The 16,115-nt window shown below is 32.7% G+C and overlaps 1 long non-coding RNA gene across 1 annotated transcript; it reads right to left on the reverse strand.

The window, feature by feature from the left end:
• Positions 1–406: 406 nt before the first annotated feature.
• On the reverse strand, positions 407–12,253 carry LOC143083714 (uncharacterized). The gene is made up of 3 exons (XR_012980851.1): positions 12,173–12,253; positions 7,327–7,399; positions 407–2,642 (listed from the first exon to the last, which is right to left on the reverse strand). It is a non-coding gene; the product is annotated as an uncharacterized LOC143083714 (long non-coding RNA).
• Positions 12,254–16,115: the final 3,862 nt, after the last annotated feature.

Consider the following 16,115-nt stretch of genomic DNA (forward strand, 5'->3'; position numbering starts at 1 on the left):
ATTTACTTCTTCGTTAGATGATTTAACATTACAATTTACAATTGACGTTTGTACAGTTGTAACGTAATCTATATCACCGGATGAATTAAAACCATCATCTATACCGACGGGTGAAAGTAAATCCTCATTTATAACTGATGTTTCATCATTTGTAACACTGGAAGTTGAATTATCTGACGTGATGCTATATATCGTAGGAAGCTTACTTGTACCATCTTTTGTCTGTATCCCTAACTCGGTTGAGGTTTTCAAATAATTCTTTTCTCCAGGAGATGTAAAATGTTCGGATAATATACTGTGTAGTAGAGTTGATTGTTTTATTTCTGATATAATCTGAGTTTTGACCTTTGTTTCAAGTGTAGTTTGGTCAAAACTTTCTTCTTTTTTGGACTTTGTAATTTTAATATTTTTCTCAAAAAATGGAGCACTCGTGATTTCTTGTGTATGTTCCAAGCTTGTTGTAACTTTCGTAGATGTTTTGGTGTCTCTCAATAGTTCATTTTTCGTCCCTATAGGTGTTGTGTTACTGTTGGAAGGACTATTACTAGTGTCATCGTTCTTGTTTCTTCCTAACGTGGCGGTCAATTTGAAATTTCCCAATTTCTCAGAAGACGTAAAATGTTCGTATGGGTGATTTGGAGTAACAGTTGATTGTTTGATTTCTGATCTAGTCTGAGTTTCAACGTTTGTTTCGAATGTAGTTTGATCAAAGCTTTCTTCATTTTCGGATTTTTTAATTTCAGTATTTTGCTCTAAAAATGGAACAATCGTGTTTTCTTGTGTATGTTCCAAGCTTGTTGTAACTCTTATGGGTGTCTTGGTGTCGCTAAATAATTCAATATTCGTTCCCATTGGTGTCGTTTTACTACTGGAAGGACTATTACTCGTGTCATCCTTCTTGTGTCTTTCTAACGTGGCGGTAAATTTGAAATTACCCATTTCTCCAGAAGACGTGAAGTGTTCGTATGGTAGATTTGGAAGTACAGTTGATTGTTTGATTTCTGATCTAGTCTGAGTTTCAACGTTTGTTTCGAATGTAGTTTGATCAAAGATTTCTTCATTTTCGGATTTTTTAATTTCAGTATTTTGCTCTAAAAATGGAATAATCGTGTTTTCTTGTGTATGTTCCAAGCTTGTTGTAACTCTTATGGGTGTCTTGGTGTCGCTAAATAATTCAATATTCGTTCCCATTGGTGTCGTTTTACTACTGGAAGGACTATTACTCGTGTCATCCTTCTTGTGTCTTTCTAACGTGGCGGTAAATTTGAAATTACCCATTTCTCCAGAAGACGTGAAGTGTTCGTATGGTAGATTTGGAAGTACAGTTGATTGTATTTCCGATCTATTTAGTAGTTCGACGTTTGTTTTGAATGTGGTTTGATCAATGATTTCTTCATTACCGAATATTTTATTTTTAGTATTTTGCTCTAAAAATGAAACACTTGTTTCGTGCTGTGTGTGTTCAAAACTTGTTGTTTCTACCATGGATGGTTTGATGTTGCTCAAAAGTACATTATGCGTCCCCATGGGTGTGGTGTTGTAACTGGAAAGCATAGTCATCGTATCATCGTTCTTATTTATTACTAACGTTGCTATGGTTTTAAAATTTCCCTTTTCTTCAGAAGACGTGACTTGTTTGGGTAATGTACTTGGTAGTAGAGATGATTTTGTTATTTCCCATTTAGTTTGAATTTCTTTGTTTATTTCGAGTGTAGTTTGCTTAAAGTGTTCTTCATTTTCGGAATTTTTTACTTTTCTTTCTTGTTCCGAAAATGGAACACTTGAATCATCTGGTGCTTCTTCAAAGTTTGTAGTAACTCCTATGGACTTCTTGGTTGGAAATTCGCTAAATGATTCCATATTCGAATATCTTGTCGTCTCAATAGGGTTGTTACTATCAGTGAAAGGCTTATTAATCGCAGCGTCGTTCGGGTTTCTTACAAACGTGTCTTTAGATTTAATACTTGTCCTTTCACCAGAAAATGTGACAGTTTCTAACAATGTACTGGTAACTCCAAGTTTAGTCGATTCTGTCATTTTGGTTTTTGTCGTAGTTTCAATGATTGTTGCTGGGGTAGTTGGACTAACATTTTGTACATTTTTGTTCTTTTGTTGCTTCAAATCTGTAACAGTCATATTTGGTTGTGCAACAAACGGGTCCTGAGTTGGCACGATGTTAGTTTTTCGTAACGAGTCATCCGTCAAAAAGAGCGTCGTTATCTCATTTAGTTTGTTGAAAGCATGTACATTGGTTGTTGAGATTGTGGGCTTGATAATTTTTACATTTGATGTCGACTTAAGATCAGTTTTGGACATTGTGGACCTTTCACTGATATTGTTTGTATTGTGTGGATGACTTTTGGAATACGGTGTACGAGCTGTTGATATTGTTGAATTATTATTTTTTCCTTGTTTGTCATTATTATGGTGCTGATCAGGCGCTAGTGGGATAAATACTTTGTTAGTTGCATGTGCAGTTTCTAATGAAACGTTTGGTGTATTTACACTGGACAATGGTGACTCTGTCTTCCCCTTCTTTGATATTTTATCTATTCCATCCTTGAAAGTAGAAGTAGGTCGGATTGGCATTCCATTCAGATTTGCTGTATGTGTTGTAGTAGTTTGATAAGATTTTGTGCTCACTATATAATAAAAATAATAAAATTAAGCAACTATAAATATCGTATCATGTTTATTATTGAGACATGCAAATACTTAATGTGTGCCATGTGTATGAATCAGACATGACATCACGTAAATTATAGTAAGTTTATGACTGATATTAAACAATACTTTCTTTATTTTATGTGTATTATTAAAACATGAAAATAATTAAACCTATATTATGTTTTTGATTAATACGTGACGATTATAAATAAGGCTCCGTGTTTAAGGCCGTACATTGACCTATAATGGTTTATTTTTTTTTTTAAATTGATATTTGGATGGAGAGTTGTCTCATTGGCACTCACACCACATCTTCCTATATCTAATTACGTTATGTTTATGACTAGGATATGATACTATTCACAATTAAGGAATGACTGTAATATTTTTTCCATCTATGAAGAAATTTATAACATAAACTAGAGGCTCTAAAGAGCCTGTGTCGCCCACCTTGGTCTATGTGAATATTAAAGGAAGCAGATGGATTCATGACAAAATTGTGTTTTGATGATGGTGATGTGTTTGTACATCTTACTTTACTGAACATTCTTGCTGCTTAAAATTATCTCGATCTATAATGAACTTGGCCCATTAGTTTCAGTGGAAAATGTTAGTAAAAATTTACAAATTTTATGAAAATTGTTAAAAATTGACTATAAAGAACAATAACTCCTAAGGGGGTCAATTGACCATTTCGGTCATGTTGACTTATTTGTAAATCTTACTTTGCTGAACATTATTGTTGTTTACAGTTTATCTCTATCAAAAATAATATTCAAGATAATGACCAAAAACAGCAAAATTTCCTAAAAACTAACAATTCAGGGTCAGCAACCCAACAACGGGTTGTCCGATTCATCTAAAAATTTCAGAGCAGATAAATGTTGACCTGATAAACAATTTTACCCCTGTCAGATTTGTTCTAAATGTTTTGGGTTTTGAGTTATAAGCCAAAAACTGCATTTTACCCCATGTTTTATTTTTAGCCATGGTGGCCATCTTGGTTTGATGGCCGGGTCACCGGACACATTTTTCAAACAACTAACCCAAAAGATGATTGTGGCCAAGTTTGGATTAATTTGGCCAAGTAGTTTCAGAGGAGAAGATTTTTCTAAAATATTACTAAGATTTACGAAAAATGGTTAAAAATTGACTATTAAGGGCAATAACCCCTAAAGGGGTCAACTGACCATTTCAGTCATGTTGACTTATTTGTAAATCTTACTTTGCTGAACATTATTGCTGTTTACTGTTTATCTCTTTCTATAATAATATTCAAGACAATAACCAAAAACAGCAAAATTTCCTTAAAATTGCTAATTCAGGGGCAGCAACCCAATAACGGGTTATCCGATTCATCTGAAAATTTCAGGGCAGATAGACCTTCACCTGTTTAACAATTCTACCACATGTCAGATTTGCTCTAAATGCTTTGGTTTTTGAGTTATAAGCCAAAAACTGCATTTTACCCCTATGTTCTATTTTTAGCCATGGCGGCCATCTTGGATGGTTGGCCGGGTCACCGGACACATTTTTTAAACTAGATACCCTAATGATGATTGTGGCCAAGTTTGGTTTAATTTGGCCCAGTAGTTTCAGAGGAGAAGATTTTTGTAAAAGTTAACGACGACGACGGACGACGGACGACGGACGACGGACGCCGGACGCCAAGTGATGAGAAAAGCTCACTTGGCCTTTTAGGCCAGGTGAGCTAAAAATGTGATGCACACTGAATAACGTGCGTAGCGGGTTTTTTAACAGTATGCACAACATTTTTTATGTTATCTCGAATAGACTGACAAAATATTACTGTAACAGTTATTTCTTATAATTTAATTCTAAATTCAATTTTTTAAACCGGCCTAATTCATAAAAAATTTTGATGAACATGGTCACATGACACAATTGTGTCTATGATATGATAAACAAAACGACGTCAGCCAATTAGAAGACGCGTTACATCATAAATTAAATTATTATGTTATGTTCATGATTCTGGTATTCATCGTAATGTTTTAAAATCTAAAGATATGATGGATACTTATGTTATGTTTATGATTAACACACAAATGCACTAAACTTATGTCATGTTTATGAATATCACAAGACTGTACTGACTTTATGTTATGTTTATGATTAGGACATGACGATACAAATCTCATGTAATGTTTATAATACGGACATGACAGTACCAAACTTATCTTAATATGTTTATAATTGACACATGGCGTTACAAATTTTAGTTATTAAACACTGACGATACTAAACTTGTGCTATGTTATTGATTTATGAATGACGATACCAAACATATCTTATGTTACAGCGGATTTCATTGAGTGTGTAGCCAACGGTAATATCTTTGGTTAGCATGCTTGTTAGCTAAACCGTGAAGTCATTGTTAGGTTAGGTAAACTACCCTACTTTAAGAGTAGACTAGTGCGACGGAAAACAATCTATATGTCTGTTGGACTATGCTACGGTACTTCGATAGGAGGGTAGTATACCTGACCGTATAATGACTTCACTGTTCAGCTGACTAGCAAGCTAACCAAAGATATTACCGTTGGCTACACACTCAATGAAATCGGCTGTTATGATAAAAACAAATCTGTACTAAACATATGTTTTATCTATGATTAAGACATGACGATACTAATCTAATGGTAAATATCATACAATGTAATGTCGAAAACACAATGTAGCTATTTGACCGCACATGGCTTTAATCATTTGTTATTCCTTAACAACTGCTAAAGTATAAAAAAAACTGCTGGATAGAATAATTTCCATATTGCTAAACAAATTTCACATACAATATATATAACTATCTTATTGGATTATTTTGAAACGCCAAAAGAAATCAATTTCACATGTTCACTTTTTTATATAACAGAGAAGTGAATTGTATTAATTTTGTGTCTTGAAAACAGTTCATAATTTTCCAAGTATTTGTTCTGCTAGCCAAAAGAATAGTGCTGTTAGTATTTGTACGTCTATCCGGAACAATAACACTGTGAATATTTGTCCGGATACCCAAATTATCAGTGGTGGGATTTTTTTTTAAGCTATCCACTTGAATATTGATGCATTCAGGTGTCATGATAAACCAACAATTATAATGGTTAGTGTTTTCATTATAGCTTTGTGTAACAGATTATTACATAATTATTCTGAATATTGCTTTTTTGTAAAACAAAATATCATGTAATGTCCATAACCCTCAATAGACATGCTAGAGACCAAATCACATAAATCTATTACAAACATCAAAAATCTATTACAAACCAGAAAAATATTAACAACATTGGTTTTGAAAAGAACCATTTTGTGAGAATGACGGAAGAGGAATAAGAAGAAAGAGAACTGGGCAAACCAATAATTCTCCAAAATTTGTATGGGGTACTTAAATGAATTATTTATTTTATTTACATAGGATTCTTTCCTGATTAACGGAAGAGGAACTCAGGAGCCTGTAATTCAGTGGTTGTCGTTTGTTTATGTACGTGTAACATATTTGTTTTTCGTCCATTTTTTTTTTACATAAATGAGGCCGTTAGTTTCTCGATTGAATTGTTTTACATTGTCTTATCGGGGCCTTTTATAGCTGACTATGCGGTATGGGCTTTGCTCGTTGTTGAAGGCTGTACGGTGACCTATAATTGTTAATGTCTGTGTCATTTTGGTCTTTTGTGGATAGTTGTCTCATTGGCAATCATACCACATCCTCTTTTCTATAACACAGAAAAATTGATAAATTTAGTGTTGATTATATCTTAAATATTTTATTCAATAACTACTTTCCTTTACAATACATCATTAGGAAACGATAACAAAAAGGGAGAGGTGCAATTCAATGTTAATTTACCGTTAAAACATATTGATAAATTTTTAAAAACGACTGAAAACAAATTTCTTTCAGATTTTGGTTTTATAAAATTTATTAATTGAAAGCATGAACATATGAGATAGTTTACCGTTATATGTAAGGACCGAAAATGTGAAAAGAATAAAACTGTGAAATTTCGATCTCGAATGTCACGAAAGTCTAGGGACACTATATTAGGTGTTTGATTTATTTTATATTCCCTGAATTTGATTAATATGCTGAATACATACATTGTCCCAACTTATACATACTAAATCCAAAATAATTGTATTTGTAAAAAAAACCAATACTTTCGATCCTTTGTTATCTAACTAAATAATTTAGATTATAAAATATCATGATTTGCAGTTATATTGTCCATGAATGTGTTGAAGAGAGATAAACAGACAAAACTCATTTTAATTAATGTACTCAATTAAAGTTAATATGTTCTCATTTAAAAAAAAAATTAATCATGTTTATTCATAGTGGATTGGGAAACAAGTTTTGCAACTTATAGTAATCCCTTTCCACTGTTCGGGTGCGAGTGATGCCTTGTAGCGGCATTAGCCTGCTCTTTTTCGAAATCTACAAGGGTGTCTTTAACGTGCAAGACGCAAGAGATATAGCTCTCTCTTAACACGGGTCAGCCATGATTTATCGTCCCCTTCCGACGGACTATCATCATTTCCTCGAGACCATACTCGCAAATTGTACTCATTTTAAGTTAATATGTACTAATTTTAAATTAATATCATTTTAAGTATTGTATTCGTTTTAAATAATGTACTCACCAACCTCTCCTGCACTCTGTAGGAATTTTGAGCAGACGAACAAAATGGCTACACAGTTCCATAAGCCTACAACCTGTTGGAAAATAATGATAAGAAATACGTAAAATAACATTATTGATAATAGACAGTGAAAAACTTCGTGCAATTTACGAAAATCGGTCAAGATAAAATATTATAAAGATAAAGTTTTCGAAGCGGCTTTTTAAGTTCTTTCTATTTTGTAATAATATATGATATTTAAAGGAATTTTATTATTGTGTAAAGTTTGACACTCTTCAAAATCTAAGAATTCACAAATTTCAAATCTTAAGTACTCTATGCTCAAAGCCATTGAACTACTGGCACTTCAATTCACTTGGTTAAGATCAAAAGTACCATGAATAAGTCCAAAACAATGCACTGTTATAACATTAAAGGTACCAATCCTACTGCACCAGATGCACATTTTGCCAATAAAAGTCTTTTCAGATATTTTGGAGGCCACTATATGTTCTACATCTATGTCCTCATAAGCACTATCAGTTCTAACTATTTTACCCGTGTACGATTTAGGAACCCAAAAATGCCGGCATGGGTTTATTTCATATGTGTATGAAAGATTGGACAGGGGAGAGCATATTTCACATTTCCTTACCAATTACTCCCACTACTCTTCATTGTCTTCCCCTAAAATGTAATTTCCTTACTCCCACTTCCTGCCTTATATGTTCTCCAAAAAGAAAAGGCCTGAGAATACAGTTGTGTCGACGTCGTATTGCACTTCTTTTAGACAAATAAGGCAAATAAAAAAAAATCGCTCCTGCTCTATCCAAAAAAGTTTTCTACAGTGAAGTATACTTCATATGATGAAGACATACTTTTTCAATCAGTTTAATTGAGGTCTGGAGCTGATTGCGTCAGTAAATGCCAGTAGTCCCTGTTAATTTTGTTTAGTTTCTTTTGTTACCTATTCTGGCATCGGACTCGGATTTCTCTTAAACTGAGTTTTACTATGCGTATTGTTGTGCGTTTGTTTTTTTCTACATTGGCTAGAGGTATGAAAGGGGTGGAGAAATCTCAAAAAACATGTTTAATCACTGCGCATTTTGCACCTGTCCTAAGTCAGGAGCCTTTTGTCTTTGTTAGTATTGTATGATTTTTAATTTAAGTTTCTTCTGTATAATTCGGAGTTTAGTATGACGTCGATCATCAATGAAATAGTAACAGATATATTTGTTCAGGGGCCAGCTGAAGGACTCCTCCGAGTGCGGGAGTTTCTCGCTGCATTGAAAACCCATTGGTGGCCTTCATCTGTTGTAAACTCTATGATCGGGTTATTCTCCCCTTGACACATTCGCCATTTCCATTCTCAATGTTACAATGTATACTACTTTTGGACAAATTATTAGAAATTATAGAAAAGTTTATCGGCTCTAACTCAAAATATGGATAATTTTATTTTAAAGGGGTCAGTTATTCAGTTTGACAGCTTCAGGCATACTAATTTTTGACCTTTCAAACTGGATCAAAACGGTACTTTATCTAAAAATTCAGGACCAAATGTTTAAAGTTTATTTGTATATAAATTCTTCCCACTCTTACAATTTTATGCGTTAAATATAAATGAATAAATGGGGGAAAATGTATGAAAAAATGCAGGTATTACACTGCTCACACTAGGGACTGTATTTGTAGACAACGAAAGGCAAAGAACGATAACTGTGTCCCGGGACCAAAGTCGCTCAATTGTTTCTAAGGATATGCTTTTTTTTCACTCATCCTTTTCCTCCGGTTTCCGCGAGACCTCAGTTCCGCCATTCCCATAATCAATCCCCTCTAACAAGTATCGAGAATGTGTTAATTGATTGTGGCCGACAGGAACTTCTTTGTCTTAGAAGGGAGTTAACTCTGTAAACTGCATTTTCGTTTTCTTATCTAAAAATGTGTCTTAAAAAAAAAAATTAAGACAATCGAACTTAAAAATGATACAACACATGTAATTGCAAAAGAAAGAAAAAATGTTTTAAAACTACGATATTTTTTCGTGTTTGCATTTGTTGAATCTATTAATTACTTTTCTAACATTCTTGAAAATGTAAGCTTGGTATATTGTATAGACACTTGTTGAGAACCTATCTTAACCTCCACTAATCGTAAATCAGTCAGTATTAGTGTGTATTGATTCAACCCAACGTACCGTTTTTTTTTACTTTTTAAATAAATGCCTATGCAACTTTTTTTTTTTTTTTTTTTTTTTTTTTTATTATTCTTCAATTGCAAGATTTCGTATAAATTTATTGAGATACCTTATATATAAATACTTCCTAAACCGAAATAATATATCGGATTATCTTAATAAAATATCTTAACATAAGGTTTATAATATAGTGTTATTAACTGGATGCTTCTGTATTGGCACTGGTATAGAATCAGGGTTTGCTGTGTTGGCATCCGTAGGGTCGAAGGCCAATACAGCTGTCCGAGAATCTATACAAGTGTCAATACAGAAATAGCCAGTTTATAACGCTTTTATTGAATAATCCAACTTTTTTAATACAAACTTGTTCTGAATTCTGTATTGCATACATCAAATGTGAATATAGGGCTAATATTTCCAATACGGACTGGCAATGATGCTAATATATAGGGCCAGTATTTCCAATAAGGACTGGCAATGATGTGAATATAGGGCCAATATTTCCAATACGGACTGGCAATGAATCCTGAATTACATGCACAATTTATGTGTACATGTAATTCAGGATTCATTACCAGTCCGTATTGGAAATATTGGACCGGGCCGAAAAGCAATATAGATCATGTGATTTATATGACCAGGACGACGTCATCAGTATGACACATGCCGTTCTGGTAGTATTAGGGCTGTTTTAAACCAATAATCCTATTGTTGAATAACATATATTATAATAAACTATATGAGATTTCTTGACAATGGAATAAATGTGAAACTCACGGGCAAATCGTGCAGACAGAACTACTGCGGGAAAACGTATTTCGCCCAGTTAATAAGGGGCAGAAATATTTGCCATAGATATGATCCGATGGTTAAAGAGACAAGTATCTATCAGACAATAGTTGACGAGAGTTTACGCAACTGAATGTCATCGTACGGCCTTCCATACATGTACATATTGTATTACAGTGCTCTTTAAAATTATCCGGCTTGACAAAATTTAAAACAATTCAAACAACCAATCGGACACCTATCCATAGCCAGGGTTTTCCTGCCCGAATGGATAAATTCAAAGAATATCACTGTGGGGTAACTAGAAATAACCCATGTATATCGCTTCCTTACTCAGCAGTCACAAAATAGTAAAGAAGAGGGAATGATATCAACTCTTATCGTCATTCCCTTCGCCTATATATCCCTGCATTGTTTGTACCACGGCTTTGTGACATAAGCAGACATCATTAACGACATCACCATGAATAAACGTAATCAGCGACGTTACAATGTGTGAGGGGAGACGTTATCAAGCTTTTTTCCGTCATGTTAAAACAGTCTAAGCGAGGTGGTGGTAGGAAGCGGCGGGAAATATCAGTAATAGAACAATAAACAGATTATCTGTTGATCGATATAATATTTTTGCTCGTTTGCCGCTTCATTCTCCAAAAAGGTGCGCAGTGGGGCTTGCGCGGTAGAGATTTTACAGAATCAATGTTGTATCTTAATATATACAATATATATCTAAATTCATATAGCTTGTCAACATGTGCTACCTGAAGTCCCTCCTCACAAGGAGAACAAAAACAAAACGGAAGAAAATATAATTAGAGTTAAATGTTTATGTACCACTGTGTGGCACTTGAGAATTGTAACGAATTTTATGAAAAAGGAATGGGTTAAAAATATCCTGTTAGATTTTTAGTACATAATAAATTGTGCTTTTAGATACAATAATATTTTATGTTAATTTTGACAATACGTATCTGTAGAAAATAAATGACAAATTGAGTTATAAACTAAAAAATAATTTTTTAAATGCATTTCACATAGTATCAAAGTGCTCTTGTCTCTTATTTTTGACTGCCATTTTTTTTTTTATCTAAATTGTAAAGTCAATATGTTTTATTTTATTCATTTTGACTAAGATTTAATAAGAAAAAAGTTAAATCTCGCTCAGGATATTGAAAAATTCCATGGTTATAAAATTCAGTGGGTAAGATTTGAATTCACTTGTTTTCACGGACACAAAAATCAAGAATCATTATTATACATGTTCCGGACCATATGAGTATTTGGACCATATGCGTATAGTCATGACCATATGGGTTTATACTCATATGGTCCGACCGTACGCGTATGGTCGGGGTAATTAACAATCTGTTACAGTTTACTTTTAATACTTCTAAAGTCTTCATATGGTATGACCGTTCATTAAAAAGACGCTATCATATAGGTAATAATTTATATTATAATAAAAAAAATAGCTAAATAAAAATTAGAAGTTTCGCATAGTTAATTTTACTTACTTGTCAAAATTATAATAAACAAATTTTATAATATGAATATCAAGAAAGATAAACTTAAAGTAAACATTAAATTCTAGCTCAATATAAAATTAAGAAGATGTTCCTATTGAAAATGATAAGAGAGAGTAAAGCTTACACCGTGTCATGTATAAAAACAAAATATTTTTTTTAACTTTTAAATTCTAACGGTATTGTTTCTTCGTTTTTGATGACACATTAACCGCGAGAAAATGTGAATACGATATGAAGGAAACGAATGCTGCAAATAGATTTTTGAATAAACAGTCTCAATGTAAAAATAAGATAGAATAAAATTCATTTTTTAAAGATACAATTAGCATTTTTTATAATACTGCACAAAAATACTCACGCTTGCCATCGTTCAAGTTTACAGACTATGGTTTTAAAATTACTAAACAATATCAATTTTATATAAATGTTCGAATACGCGGAAAAGGATTTTAAACAATTTTATGCTACCAATTGATAAGGTTACATTTTCCTTGTTAGATATTTATCTTCTATGCAAACTTATCCGATGGCCAAGTGCATATTATTTTAATCCCTTTATAACGAGTTCCAAAGTGCATGTACTTAAAAGTACAATTATGTCTGACGTTAAATCGTATAAACAAGTATGCTGGTAATTGGTTTCTTCCTTCTGACATTTTCGGTATTTTTAAGATTTCTTGTATTCATTTCCTTTTAAACACTATGGTTGCGCTAATATAAGTCGAAAAAACTAAATATAACATTCATAATCTCTATACAAAAAGAAATGAAAAATAATTCGCTTTGAGAACAGTTACTTTTGAATCAAAGTACTGACTAACTGTTTACTCCCAATCTGATTATATAAACATATGATTACTTACTAATGTATGGTAAACAATTTCATCTCCTTCTTGACCCTATGAAGCAACATGCACTTAGTTGTTAAAACACGTTCAATGTCAAACATTACAGTTTTATGAATTTTCTTTTTTGAAACAATCAGTTAGGTTCTATTGTGGACATTGGGTTGAAAAGTAAGAAAGGTACGAGGAACCCTATAAAGTCAGCATAAATAATAAACTGGTTCTCTGTCCTTTATCTGTTTGGCTCTGACATACCCGTATGATGCAAGGGAGAGGACTATCCTACATAATTATATAAGTGAAAGTTTGCATCTGATCGTACGTGACTGTGTATAAGACAGTCAAACAGATATTCTCCTCGCACGTGTCTTCCTACTATTATAAGTGGTTTGAATAGACTGTTTTAACAAAGAGATGATTTATAGTATCCTATTATTGTTCGCTAAGCTAAGTTAGTGGTGGAAACAAGAAATAATAAAAAGGGGGGCGCGTAGTAACATGTGTCTCTGGATAGTGGGGAGGGGTCATACCTAATTATTCACTCATATGTATTCGATATGAAAACAATGGACATGTGAATCCCAAATCTTTGGTTGTACAGGTATATTTATTGACTAGAACTACAACGGTAAAACGAAAACGGAAGGTTACAAGTTTATGTTTCATGCAAATCATCTAGTCTTGTAAGTGAATTGGCCGTTTCAGAATCTAAAGGACTAATTTCATTGTTTGTACCCAAAAATAAGAATAACGTCACGACATTGGTTGAATATCCATTGTTTTGGACGTTTTCAACAAATCACGACGTTTTGGTGTACACTTTTGAAAATATTACCCAGTGTGCATTAGATTCTGAAACGGCGAATTGGATGCATGTATACCACAACCATTTTGCCTAAACCAAAAATATATAATAAAATTATATAACAAAATTATACAATTAGGTAACGTGCCACCATTTACGAAAATCTATAGATCATAAGTATAAACTGTTTGAGACAGAATTTTCCTATAATTTGCCAAAATTAAGATTTTACTATACTTTTTTCAAAAATATAATAAAAAGTATAGGTCACCGTGTTATTTTTTAAGTTATAAGTCGTTGAAAATTGCCTAAATTTGGTTAGTTTGTTCATGAAAAACCCAATTAGTGTGCATAAAAAAATTCTATGGGATAGAATTTTGAAATAAATTGTGAGAAGATAGGTTTCATAATATGTTTTAAGAAAATAAACAGAAAACATGGTGTCACAGAACTTGTTTACTTGTTACAAGTAAAAATAAAAAAAATCTCTATTAGCCCAGTATAAATTTTGTACTAAAAGAGTTATCTCCTCTTAAATGGCTCATTTGAAAAAAAAATGATTTTAAAAACACATTTTTTTTATATTTTTTAAAATATGAATAATATAATAAAATACAAAGTTTATTTATATAAAAAAAAACCAGTTTAATCATTAAATTGCAACTCTGTCTCAAAATTTGCAGATTTGGGCAAAAAACTTGACCAGTTTTGTACTGTGATCGTCCAATCCAAGATGGCGGTATACCATGAATCTACCTTACAATTTTGTACAAGAGATGACCTCATTTTGTGTGTTGCTTCTCTTCCTTCCACAATAAACTAATCATCATGCCTCTATGTCCTCTAGGTACCATGCATAGTCACATTTGTCACCCATTCTTATGATTATTCAGTTTGGGTAATTTTTTGAGAAAACGAAAATAAAGGCGTTCGGATATTGTTTCTGTCATCGACCGACTTTTAAGTCATAGACAAGACTTCCTGTTTTAAACGTACCCATATTTTTCATAAGTACTCAGAGACAGGACAATTATTAAAGAAATAATTCTTTCATGACATGCTCTATGCTCATTTTAACATGGGTAGGGGTACATGTATTAAATGTTTACAAATATAATGCCTACCCATGTTAAATGAGCATAGAGCATGGCATGATAGAATCTAATAGGAATATTTTGAACTTTTGTACTTTGAAGCGGACCTATAGCAGACGCTCGAAATGTCGCCATTTTCATTTGATGAACAAAAACGTCTTACAAAAACCAGCAGTTTATCAATAAAAAAGAACAGAAACATTTAAACTTACTTTTAGAATGTTTTTATTAATTTCCTATCGTGCAACACCAACAAAAATGTCCATTTTGATCTCTGGCGTTGTTCAAAATTCATCTGACGTTGCAATTTCAATTTCAATTGTGACGTCAATCTTATCGCGTGCAGTCCATGTTCTATTTTGAATTAGAACATGGCTTTGTACCCAAAGCTAAAGAAGAACGTCGTATTAGAATTTCGCGTTAATCTGTGGCATACTAAATTATAATCTCGGTACATTTGATAACTTTTTACACCACTGGGTTGATGCCACTGCTGGTGGACGTTTCGGCCCGAAGGTATCACCAGCCCAGTAGTCAACATTTCGGTGTTGACATGAATATCAATAATGTGGTCATTTTTAGAAATTTCCTGTTTACAAAACTTTGAATTTTTCGAAAAACTAATGATTTTCTTATCCCAGGCATATATTACCTTTAAGTTAGCCGTATTTAGCACAACTTTTTTTAAATTTTGGATCCTCCTTGCTCTTTAACTTTGCACTTGTTTGGCTTTATAAATATGTTGATATGAGCGTCACTGGTGAGTCTTATGTAGACGAAACGCGACGGCGTACTAAATTATAATCCTGGCACCTTTGATAACTATTATCTGCATGTATACTATGATTATACTACTATAATAATACATGTATATATAGAGACTCTCTATATGCAGTGATCGCCGTGGAGAAGGAACTAGGAATTGATAGATGATAGCAAACACACTTTATTTATCAAAATTAAATCAAATAATAATTTTATTGGTGTAAATTCCTATACAGAATTGATACCAGCTGACATTTACAAAATACAAATACAAAAATAGACAACAATTAACAAATTTTATTTTTTTATACAAATAAGGCTGTTAGTTTCCTCGTTTGAATTGTTTCACATTGTCATATTGGGGCCATTTATAGCTGACTATGCGGTATGGGCTTTGCTCATTGTTGAAGGCCGTACGGTGACTTATAGTTTTTAATGTATGTGTCATTTTGGTCTCTTGTGGATAGTTGTCTCATTGGCAATCATACCACATCTTCTTTTTTTTTATATATAAAAACAAGTATACAGAGACATATTTCCAATGAGAAGAGACACATATTTAATATATACATTGCGTGGAATGTGCTATTCATACTCTGTTATGTATCGTAGTATAACTACGTATGTAAAATGTACATAATGTAGTATACAGAAACGCAAAAATAATGGAATTTGACTGAAAACAAAATAAATAACGGACTTTGGAGAAAAGGGAGAGTGCTTTGAAAAATTGTACTGTCTCCAAGTATCTATGACTTTTGATACCTTTTCTGAAATTCTCCAGACATAAAA

Source organism: Mytilus galloprovincialis, chromosome 7, assembly GCF_965363235.1.
Source record: "Mytilus galloprovincialis chromosome 7, xbMytGall1.hap1.1, whole genome shotgun sequence".
NCBI lineage: Eukaryota > Metazoa > Mollusca > Bivalvia > Mytilida > Mytilidae > Mytilus > Mytilus galloprovincialis.